Genomic DNA, 12,718 nt, shown 5'->3' with positions numbered 1-12,718 from the left:
GCCATTCCCTTTGTGTTGGATGAGGAAGCAGAACACGACCTATTGGAGGGCCCAAGGCAGGCTATTAGTGACCCCTGAGCCCTGACAAGGTGCCTCTGTTCTTTTAAAAGCCTGCCTCTTGATGTCAGGAGGGTCACGTGGACCAGCCGGCTCAGCTCGAAATGGTCCAGCAAACACTTCAACCTTAAAGACACCTGGAAGGTCATGACCAATTTAATGCAGATGAAGACAGCAGACACAAGGCTCTGTCGAATCCTGAAGCGGAAGTTTCCCCCTCGCTCTTTTCTTCTTCGTTGTCCACACTTGCTCATGTATTTAAGTCCTCAAAACTAAATTCAGGGGGAGAAAAGTTCTCTCTTTCTCTTAGTGCGCGAAAAGGGTCTTAGCTGGGGCGGGGTGGGGGGTGGGGGTGGGGGAGGTGAATGCAAATTCAGCCCCGTGGATTAACCTACTTCTTCTGGCAGATGTAAACACACTGATTTCCCACAGGTAGGGGTCACTGAGGGGAGCAGAGTGCTGCCTTCCTTGCTTCTTGCTAGGCAGGTGGTGAGAGGTTCATCAGCAATAGAAAGTCACCTGTGAGCCCGGTCTGCCAGATTCTGGCAGCCACGGGAGCTGCAAGCCATCTCTGAAGGCTCCTGGCTTGCTCTGGTTTCACACAGAGCGGTTGATAATAAGGAAAAGAGCCAGTAATTAGCTTGGAAAATGTACCTGAGACCATCAGGATTCCCTTTCCTTCCTCTTCCCTTTCCCTCTTGCCACTTTTCTGTGAGAGAAGGCTGTTCTGAAATGGAGGGGCCATCCAGAACCCAGCCTGTGGGGGAAACTATTCTATTTTACATGCACTAGAAGCAAACCGGATCCCTATTAAGTCTTATTTTACCAGCAGAGAAATTAAGGGTGACAATTTGCATTGCAAAACGATTCTCGCTTCGCAAATGTGGGCTTTCCTGAGTATTTAAATATTTAATTATTTGAAAGGTTGGAGGTTGATGAACTTCAAGTTAAAAATGTTATGAGCCATTTCTAATGAAGGCTCTTCTAGGAATGAGAAACAATGAAAGATGTGTATCTGTGAAAAAAAGGATTAAGGGCTTTTAGGATTTGATTTAACTGCGCAACAGTGTGTCCTCTGTCTGAAGCAGATTGAGTTTAGCGAAGTAACATTCTTAGATTGTAAATCTCCCAATAGTTAATAAATCAATCAATTTCTCTGCTTACTTCTCCCCTCCTCTCCCTCTTTCCCTTCTTTCCCCCTTTCCATCTTTCTGCCTCTTTCCCCTTGCTCCCCCCTCTCTCTTTCTCCAGATAATTTTCACATAAAGGGATTGGGGTAGTGATATACTAATTACAAACTTAAAAATTTCGAACAACTATTAAGGGTAAAGCAAAAAAAAAAAAAGTTGACACCACACTGTTCTTTTTATTTTTAACCCTGACTCTTTCTCTGGAACCTTAAACTCCTATATCCAACTGCTGTCAAGAGACAAGACCTCTTTTATATCTAGTAGACATCTCACTCAACATATTCAGAATGGAACTCTTGATCTGACAATGCTCCCCCTCTTCGCCCCCAAATTGCTCTATTCAGTTTTCCTAACATCAGCGGATGGCTACTACAACCTTCTGAGGCTTCCGTCAAAAACCTGGTATTCATTCATATCTCCTTTCTTTCTCTTACTACATCCAGTCTGAGCCACCATCACCTCTTACCTCCACTATTTCAGTAGCATCCTAACAGGTCTCGTGCACCCTTTCCTCCCCTCCTAACTTGCCAACCAGAGTGGTTCTTCTAAACTTTCCTGATTCTTCTAAATATGTCACAAGTTTGTAAAAAATGTCATGCGGTTCTGACTTGATCTCCTACTTTTCCTTCCCTAGATCATTCTGTTCCAACCATGGTGCCCTCTAATTTTTCCATGAACACATAGTGAGAGTACACCCCTCTTAGCTCACTCAACTCGCTGACCTCCAAGTCAGCTGTCAGAACTTACTTGCTCAGTAAAGACCACCCTAAGTACCCTGTTTAAGCCTGCACCTGCCCACTACCTCCCTGGATCCCTCATGCCCTGGATGCATTTTTTCAGTCAAATTTGAACATACTATGTAATTTTTATTTAGTTAGTTATTCTTTTTGTTGTTCATTTTTGTCTCATGAGCTTTAAGTTGGTAAAGACCTGTTTTTTATTCATTTATGTATCACTAAGTACCTAGAAGAGTGTCTAAAATAGTAAATGCTCAATAAATATTTGTGTCATGAATATTTAATAAATGAATTGGTAAATTTTAAGAAAATAGAGACCTAGAGTAATGATTTAAAGGAAAATAAAGAAAACCTCAGAAATTTTCAGAAGGAAGAGCAGATCTTGCTATAATAAAACAGATCTAGAATGAGAACGCAGGTCACTAGATTACCTTTAATATATAGTGTTTATAGAGCTTTCATCTTCAGTTCCTTATCAGGGGTTGAGGGGGAGCTGCAAGTTCCAACCCTCCAATCACTGGGTCTCTGCTGATCAGCCCCACCTGGGGCCTCCCAGGGGCCTCACCCTAAGTCACCTCATTAGCATAAACTCAGATGTATTCACAAGGAGCACTTTATGTGTAACATTGTTCCCCACCCTCCCAAGTCATCCCCAACAAGGGCTGCTGTTCAACTGCTAAGTTGTGTTCAACTTTTTGTGACCCCATGACTGCAGCACTCCAGACTTGCCTGTCCTTCACCATCTCCCAGAGCTTGCTCAAACTCATGTCCATTGAGTCGGTGATTACATCCAATCATCTCACCCTCTGTTGCCTGCTTCTCCTCCTGTCCTCTGTCTCTCCCAAGGCTACTTCTACTCTGTCACTGAAGCCGATAGAATGAGACCTAGTTCAGCACAGAAGGAAAGGATAGGTTTATTCTTTTATTAGAGAATGAACGGAGAGGTGGTAGAACAGGGTCTTCCTCCCGAAAGCCGTAGGCAGGCGGGACTGCTTTACCGGGATCTCAGGACCCGGGGAGGAGGGGAGCGCTGTCAGGGCTGGCGCAGGTGTGCTCACTCTCGCGGTGCTGTGTGTAGATTTTCTGCACATGGCCCGCTGCTGCCATCTTGAAATGAGGTATTAAGCACAGAACTTGTTTGCAAGACTGGTGAAGCTGAGATGTCAGTCAAGTCATTTTGCACCAGGAGCTCTGGACTCCAGTGCTGGGTACAAGGCCTCTACAGGCAGCCTCCTGTGAACAAGTGAAACTAGACAGAGCACAAAGGAAAAAAAGGTTAGACTTTAGTTTATTGGGCTGGAAAATCACTGCAGATGGTGACTGCAGCCTTGAAATTAGAAGACACTTGCTCCTTGGACGGGAAGCTATGACAAACCTAGACAGTGTATTAAGAAGGAAACACATCACTTCGCCAGCGAAGCTCTGTATAATAAATGCTATGGTCTTTCCAGTAGTCATGTATGGATGTGAGAGCTGGACCATAAAGAAGGATGAGCACCAAAGAACTGATGCTTTCGAACTGTGGTGCTGGAGAAGACTCCTGAGAGTCCCTTGGACTGCAAGGAGATCAGACCAGTTGATCCTAAAGAAAATCAACCCTGAATATTAATTGGAAGGACTGATGCTGAAGCTGAAATTCCAATCCTTTGGCCACCTGATGTGAAGAGCTGACTCATTGGAAAAGACCCTGATCCTGGGAAAGATTGAAGGCAGGAAAAGGGGATGACAGAGGATGAGATGGTTGGATGGCATCACTAACTCAATGGACATGACTGAGCAAACTCCTCATGGGAGATGATGAAGGACAGGGAAGCTTGGTGTGCTACAGTCCATGGGGTCGCAAAGAGCTGGACATGACTCAGTGACTGAACAACAGGAGTGGGGAAGGAGGGGAGTTCCTTCAGGGCTGGCACAGGTGTGCTCACTCCCACAGTGCTGGCCACAGCATCTCTGCACATGACCCGTTGCCTCCATCTTGAATCAAGGATGAAGCACAGAGCTTCTTCATAAGACCAGTGGAACTGCAAAGTCAGCACGGTCATTTTTGAACCAGGAGCTCAGGAGTCAAGTGCCCGGTACAAGGCCTCTGCACCCAGCACCCTGTGAGCAAATGAAACTAGACAGAGCACAAAGGAAAAAAAAAGGTTAGATTTTATTTTATTATCTGGATTCCATTTTTATCTCCTGGGAATTGTTAATGGGCTTTGCCAGTGACACTGTCACTCAGGAAAGGGATTTAGGAGCTTTGTGCCAGAAATGGGGGGGGGGGACAAAGACAAAGTGTATTTCTTACTGTACCCCAGCTCCTGTGTAACTGCAGCCTCTGTCAGCAACCTAGAGAACAGTAGCAACTTCGTGAATTAGCTTACTCTGCTATTGCGAAGGAGAAACATTTGTTAGCTTAAGTAAAACCTGAATTAATTACAACTGTTTGTGAAAATATTGACTAAGGAGGCCTTTAGTATACATTTGTGAAGGTGAAAATCTCAAAGACTCATGAAATTCAAGCCCCCTTTTTGTTCATCAGTATTAGTTGTAGTAATAAAAGCAGATGCTTTGGTTTAACTGAATGATGATACAGGAAAAAATAATTAAGGTTTCAAATAAATGCTTTTGCAAAATTTGGGCTTTCTTCTGAGTTATCTCTGAACAAATGGGGTGTGTGGTTGGGTGGACAAGCAAGACTAGAAAATGCAGCTAAGGGTGATTCTCCTGTGAAGTTGTTCTTTCATTTTTCCCTCTTTTGTATGACTTCATAAGAAGCAATGCTAGAAAACATTATAGGAACATTTTGAGGGAAAATCTAAAAATCTTTACTTTCTGTGGGTTAACATATTACAGAATGGGGATTGGTGGCATGTTGTGACATGTGCTTAATACTGACCCTGTTTTTCCTAAAGTTTGAGTTTGTGTTTGGTTCTCTGTTCATGCTTTCAACTCCTGGAAATGTTACTGTCCAAGGTCATTTACTTTGGTTTAAAATCATGATGTCAGTTATTAACTTGGGGAACACGCTTTGATTAAGGTGTTTATTGATACTAGCAGGAGCAGAAGAATCTTTGTTGAAGAAACAATAGGATATCTTCTTTGAAGGTTTGAATGTAGAACTAATCAGGGCCCCCAGTGTGGGCCTGAGCATCGTCAGCTGGGCTAAACAATCTTCCTAGGCTGTGTGTTCAGAGACCCTCCCACAAACAAAGGGGGGTTTCGTTCCCCCTTCTATAGCTTTCCTATAGCCAAGTGGAATGTGTCACATAATTGTTTCCATAAGGAGAGGCCTCATTCTGTGTCTGAACCCTTTATGCCTGTAAGTCCCTGAGCTTGCTTTTCTAGAAAGTAATGTCCAGAAAGTCAGTGACACAGCCCAAAACCTCCCACAAAAGACAGAAGAAAATTAGAGTTCCAACATGTAGTGTGTGGATCAAAAATGAGTCACAAGGCATAGTTACATTTAGATACATAGATGGAGCTACTCATTAACATCATCAAGAAATATGGCTGTATTTATTCTTTAATGAAAGCTGACGCCCACAGAATTTGAGAAAGACTATTATTTAGCTCAATATTTTAGGGTAAAGCTTTTTGTTTTTGTTACAGTAGTGGATAAAATTAATATTTACTCTTTTCTTAGAGGGTGATATGTACATCTGTGTCCTCTTTGCCCATAATTAACCCTAAATATACATACATGCCACATATATACACATACACAAATGTGGATATACAGAAAGATGTATGTATATTAGTACATATGTGTGTTTATACAGAACACTATATGTATATGTGTTATGTGCTATATACATATATATATGCATTTATATTTTCAACTTTTTAAATTTAAAAATTTTTTATCATTTTAAAAATAGAAATGTAGTTGATTTACAATGCTGTACTATTCTGTATATTTAAAATATGACAATTCCCAGGACTTTCAACAAAGCCTGCAGAATGCTTATAATTTGTATTGTTTTTTATGCCTGTAGTGTGATAGAAAACATTTTTTTCTTAAAACATTAGCTTTTCATATGCAAGTGATACATGTTTACTCTAGAACATTTGGGAGGTATAGGAAAGTAGAAAGAAGGAAATAAAAATCACACAAAAACCATGTAATACCACTATTTAAAGAAAATCTCTATTACTTTTTTTTTCTAAGCATGCTACTTTTTAATTTTGATTGTCTTCAACCTATTATTCTCTAAGATGAAAATGATATATCTCTATGTGAAACAAATAGATTTTTGTAAAATTTGTTTACTTATTTTGATATTCTAAGATAAAGCACAATATTCTGTTGTTCAGCAAATTTCCTTCTCTGAAGCACATGCCCTTTCTCTCTCTAACATTCATCTACCAACCATCCATCCATCTATCCGTCTATCTTTCCCATTGATAGTTACAGATATTCAAGAATTTTCTTCAGTTTTCTTTAAGATTTTGGCCCAATAAGTTTTATTGTCTAACTAGTCTCCTGGGTCTTCTTAATCTCCACTTGATAATATACTAAAATGCTGCTGATATATTTTTCCTCAGTGTTCTTTTATCCCACTATCTTCTCACCTTCAGTCCTTAGCGACTCATCTGAATGGCTTGGATTTTAATGTTACTATTAAACCTTTTTAATCTGTTACTCTGAGTTTTTCCTATAGTCCACACCTCCCCTGCCTTCATGTTAGTTGACTTCTATCAAGATCTTTTCATCCTAACACCCATCTTTAACCTCCCTTTTACAATCACTTCCCACCATCTGACCTGGGCACAACAATCATTTCAAATGTAGTTGAAACTACATTTCAACTACGTGATTCTATCTCACAACTTCAGTTTATTATTGACTTTGTCCCCCTCCAAGTCCAGATCAACCCAAACACTTTCTCTCTTTTCTTGCCAATGCTGAGGGAAATCTTGTGATTTCATTGGTTGATTAAAATTTATGATTTCCAACCTCAGCTGAACTTTTAAAGCTGCTGAAAATAACTTTTTTAATGGCAAGTTAACTTCTTTCCATTCCTTTCTCATATTGTTGCTCCTCTGTGTCTGGGAGTATTGCATCTGAGGATACAACTGACCATGGATGGAAAATATTTGGGGAAATATTCCAGAAAGTTTCATAGAGCACAACTTGAGTCTGCTGCATGCTGCAACTGTTTGCATAGTATTTACATTGTATTAGGTATTGTAAATAATCAGGAGATGATTTAAAGTCAATGGAAGGGTGTGTACAGATTATAAGCTTATACCATTTCATATAAGGGACTTGATTATCCAAGGATTTTTGGTGTCCTGAGGGTGTCCTGGAACCAATCCCTGGACTATTTTATCATTTCTTTAAGCAACAAATACTGTCCTTAGCCTCCTTTCTTTTAGTGGGCAGCCTGCAAGGTCATTGGTAACAGTCTGGTATGGTGGAAAAAATGATGAACTCTGGACTTTACTAAGTTAGAATTCTGGTTTCACCATTTACCATCTATGTGAACTTGGCCAAGTTGACTTTAGTCCTAAATTTTAATTTCCTTATTTTGAAAACCTTACTTACGTCATAGGACTTGTCAAGAAAATTCAATGACAGTCTATGTTTAAAGAACTCAGAAAACAATAGATCCTCTATTGTAGCTATTACAATTTTTATTAGGTAGCAGGGCTTCTGATAGATATCCTTCTCCATTTAAAGTTTATTTATATCATTATCCTTTCTTACTCCTTCCCTATTTGTCTGGAGGAAGATATAGCAGCTCCTTAGCAGATTAAGCCCTAGGGACAGCAGCCTGCATCCTGGACCATTTCTCCAACTATTCTCAATCTTTCTTGTGTCTTCAGTTTGGGTGGCCACACGTCTTCCTCCTGTAAACATCCAGCCTCTCTCATATTTTCCTTTGCAATGATACTTTTGAAAACAATCCTACTTTCTGAAAACAAGTTTATTCATAGCTCACAAATGTACTCTTCTTATTCTCAGTTCCCTGTTCCATGGCATCTCCTTAATTCTTAACTGAAACTGCTTGCAAAAGTTCCCAGTGTCTCCTGACTGGCAGTTCCAGTTGGGGCTGGGCCTCAGTTTTCAGCCCAGCTCCAAGACTGCATTCGCAAGAAGCATGGTAGAGAGGGGCACATCACCATTACCATGCTCCCATTAGACTTTATTTCAACTCATACTACAGCATTATCACATTCTATTGTTATAAGGTTCTGTCTGTCTCACTTGCTGGATAATGCATGTCTTGAAGAGAAGGACTGGACTTTGGTTTTATTCCTGAATGCAGACTAAGGGATACACAACACACACACCGATGTTGACTCCAAAGAATATCATCTTGAAGAGAAACTTGACAGAAAAAGATTGCCCTTATGTACACCCTGAGGTTCCTAAATGCTAAGAATGGGCATCTTTTCATGTTTAGTGAGTGTTACCAAAACATTTCTGACATTGCTATATAAGCCAGTCAGTCAGCAAATATTTATTTATTGACATTGCTAGGTACTGTCATGAGTAATGGGAATTTGGTTCTGAATAAGACCCAAGATAGAAATAGCCCCTGCCTTTTGGGGCTGGTTGAAAATTCAAGGATTTGAATTCTGTACATGTATCCCTCCTCATATGACATATTAAACATTTGAATTTTACAGCTTCACAATTAGAACTCTTTGGAGAAGAGAATTACACTAGAAATTTTTATAATTTTTCACTTGGGTAGAAAATATATTTCTTTCCAAATTCATCTGGAGCCAGGGATTGATTTAGTGAATTTGATTTAAATTTCAAGATTTAAATTATTTTTGACTTCCATGTAAAAATGACAGCATAATATGGGAAGATGTGTTCTTATTATTTAGATACTGGATACCTGTAAACTTAGTCAAGCCCCTCCATTAAGGTTTTGTGCAGATGGCATAGGTCTAAAAAGAAGTCATAAGCACAGGAAAACATATCCAGATTGGAAAGTTTTACTTTTTTAAGGTCTTCTGTTTATAACAAATTATTGGGGGAAAAAATCTCCACTCTGAAAGGATGAGCTTTAAAAATAGTCTTTAAAATATATATATATATATATAAACAGAAGTAGTTTATCATTGCTTCAAACCTCAATATGTGATTTTCCATTCTGAGGTTTTTATTCTGAGATTCCTGTATATATGTATGAGTGTATATGTATATATATATTTTATAATGCAGTAGCCTGCTATTTATTGAACAAGAGATACATTTGAAATATCCTTATCAGGATTGTTATGTAACTTGTGAAAAACTGAGTACCCTACTTTGAAAATGTTTAAGACGATGTAATGCATTATCAGTGCAAGATGATACTGCAGTTTGTTTTGAAACAGGTGTTGTTGCTGGAATACAAAACATTAATCATTGCCACTGGATTTTTTAAAAAAATATATATAATCAGAAAGGAAATATGATAGGATCACTCCCAGCCAGAGTGTTGGAAGAACTGAAGCCACCTGTTATCTTCCAGTTGATAAGTTTGAATGAGTGTCAATATTATCAGCTCTTGGTACACTTTAAGCAGTGACCCTTTTTACCATTTTTTCTGTGTTGCCCATACTTTTATTGTCTTTTTCCCTGTCTTTGCTTTTCAGTTTTTCTTTTTCAACAGCTTGGGAAGAGCAAAGTCTTATGAGACTTTGGCCATTGAGATCCCGGGGTGATGACTAAGGGGATTGTATTTTTCACTTCTAATTTTACAACAGCTTGAACAAAGTCAACCTTGTAGATGCTCAACAGATACTTGTTGTAAGAGTGATTGGAGGGGCATGATTGCTTTTAAGTCTGCATAATTCCTGTGGACTGAATTGATGGTGCATTCCCATTTGAAGTTTACCTTCTCCATTCTCCTCCTCCTATTCTCTAAAGAAGAATGGCCATCCCATGATTCCATAGAGACTGTCCAAGGCTCTGAGAGATGATCCTTAGAGAAGTCATGGCTTTGATAAAGTGTATTTTCAGTCTTTGTAGACCCATTCCCTGTCCAGCTAGGCTCTCCTTCTTTCCCTGTGTTTTCTGCTCATTTATTTCTTTTACTTCTTAAGATGATTTTGCAGGAAATTTTGAACTGAACTAAAGGAGGAGCTATCTAACTCGGGTAATTTCAGGTATTGGTCATCAGATGGGGAAGAAGATGATTGAGGCCAATTGGGGTTTCCTGGAACCTCTTGAAATCAATCAAATTATGCCACTGCTCTTTCTACCAACAGGTTACTCAAGTCCTAAAACTGAGGAGATACTGTTTGATGCTGGATCAGGGAAATTCCACAGGGACATGGATTGGGATTTTCATTATTTATTAAAATAAAAAAAATAACTATGGCAAAGAATTTTTAAATTACTTGGACAAAAGTTCATTTTCTTTCTGATTTAAAGGCCCAGACTGTATTACCACACCCACACTTAATCTCACACAGGCATATACTTCTTAAATATATCTTATAGAAACTCTGTATTCTGGCTCCCTATTAAGCCTATTCATGTATTTGGGCAATGGTCCAGGTTGGAAACTCACCCTTTACTCAAGCACCCACAATTTATTGAGTCAGGATTCTCAGACCAGGGGCTGTTTGTCTCTGATAGCAAATGGCAGTCAACAGGCCCATGGTGAGCCAGAAAAAGCTGGGAAATATACTCCTTATGTAACTGTCTTGTAGAAAATAATTTGCCCAGACATGTTCATCTTTGAAAGAATGTAGATTTATAGGCTTGATGTCTTAATCAGGGTGAACTTTTGTTAATGTTTCATGGCTAGCATATATATGGTCGTGCCATGGACCCAGTGGTGATATTAGTAATAAAGACAATATTATTAATATCACTACATCAATATAAGAAGAGTTATAGACTTAACATTTGTGAGATGAGAAAAAAGAAAAATCCCAGGTTAATAGTTGCCTTCATTGCCATTAACTCACTCGTTGGCAGTATTTTATACACTCATATAGTTTACATATCAGGACTAGTATTTGGTGAGGGTAATCAAAGACACACAAAAACAACCAGTTGCTTCTTTTTCTTTTTTTCAGCTTTTCATTTCCCCACCTTCTCCTTATGATGGAATTTTATTATTTCTTTGAAACTCTGAATCAGCCTCTGGCAGGGGGCTGTGTCCTTTTAGAGCCAAAGTGCGGTATTTGAACTTTGCTATCACATAACACTTTCTGAGGCTGCTTGTCTGAAATGACTTAATTTGCACTGCAGGACCAGGGCTGAATCCGCAAATACTCCAAAAAGCCACAGTGAGCTGGGGCAGCAGACCTATTACTAATTTTTTATTAAAGTCCCTGAGGCACCCAACACAGGGCCCCAAAGCAGCTTTAATAATAGACAACATACAGCACATTTTTCTTGTATTGCCATGTAATCAAATCTGAGGCTGCTGTTCACTTTCTTTGTTTTACCTAGAGGACCAGCTTCCAATTTAGTTGTGGCCTACTCTAAACTGATTTTTCATTGTAATTAATGCCTACTTTGGCCTCAGCTACTTACACAACTTTCCATTAGAGGTTTGCAGCCATCCGCTGAGTATTTTACTAAGTCACCCTCACAGACCTGCTATAGCTGCAATTTTGGTAAAGTCTTTCTTTTTATTATTATTATTATTTTGCAAAGAATTTTTAAATTGCTTAGCTAAATAGTTAAAAAAATTTTTTTTCCTCCTCTCTATAGTATACCTATTAAAATATTTGGGCAATGGTCCACACATACGCGCAATGGTCCAGTTTGGGAAAACACACACACACACCCACACCCCCCCACACATACACACCTACACGCACCCCCACACCCACACACCCCCGCACACACCCTCCCTCAGCCTTTAAATGGTTTCAGAAAGGCTAGTGGAACTTATTTAGATCCAGGGTCTGCTGCGGCTAATTTTCTGTCTGTGTTTTTGCTTGTCCATTTCCTCTGAAATAGTACCTGAGGTTTAAAGTTCCTCGGCAGAGGATGTTGGGAGACCTCTGCAAACATTCAGGCGGCAGCCTTCCCACCACTAACCTTAAAAAAGATTATGGCATTGGTCCCAGGGTCAGATTGAATAGATGAAAAAGAATATGCTGTGCCTTTGCTGCCCTCTGAACCTTTCCTCTGTTGGCTGGGCTGACATTTTCAGTGACTTTTCCTAGAGCCTTGTTTAGACTGTCTTCCTAGAAAATTCTGGATCTATTTACTACCCATCTTTTCTCACCACCACCCACCCCCAACCCTTGGCATTACTGCATCATGGAGAACAACTGTCAGAAATTAGAGCCGTCTGGCTCTTTGGATGTTCCTCTCTCAACCTGAAGATGTTTTTAAGAGGACCTGTGAGTTAGTGACAAGTTTGTGGGACAATTCCTTTAAAGGCGTTGTCTAAAAATAGCCTGAAAAGAAATTACGAGATGTTTGTGTAGTTTTTAACTTTCACATTATAAGCATCAGTAGTTTACCCTGTGGGACTGATAGGGGAGATCTACTTTCTGGTAATGAGAAGTGGATTTCCTTGTCTTAGCTGATGCAAGCTGATTACAAAAATCCTGCTAACCAGCTGGCACGATAATTCCCTTTCAAATCTTTGCTGCTGCTAAGTCACTTCAGTCGTGTCTGACTCTGTGCGACCCCATAGACGGCAGCCCACCAGGCCCCGCTGTCCCTGGGATTCTCCAGGCAAGAACACTGGAGTGGGTTGCCATTTCCTTCTCCAATGCATGAAAGTGAAAAGTGAAAGTGAAGTCACTCAGTTGTGTCCGACTCTT

General features: G+C 39.8%; 1 long non-coding RNA gene across 1 annotated transcript; it reads left to right on the top strand.

The window, feature by feature from the left end:
* Positions 1-3,752: 3,752 nt before the first annotated feature.
* On the top strand, positions 3,753-10,317 carry LOC123328501. The gene is made up of 2 exons (XR_006543364.1): positions 3,753-4,128; positions 10,187-10,317. It is a non-coding gene; the product is annotated as an uncharacterized LOC123328501 (long non-coding RNA).
* The last annotated feature ends 2,401 nt before the right edge of the window (positions 10,318-12,718 follow it).

This window comes from Bubalus bubalis, chromosome 12, assembly GCF_019923935.1.
Source record: "Bubalus bubalis isolate 160015118507 breed Murrah chromosome 12, NDDB_SH_1, whole genome shotgun sequence".
In the NCBI taxonomy this organism is placed as follows: Eukaryota; Metazoa; Chordata; class Mammalia; order Artiodactyla; family Bovidae; genus Bubalus; species Bubalus bubalis.
Note: the sequence above shows the minus strand (reverse complement) of the source record. Positions and strands in the feature narration are given on the sequence as shown.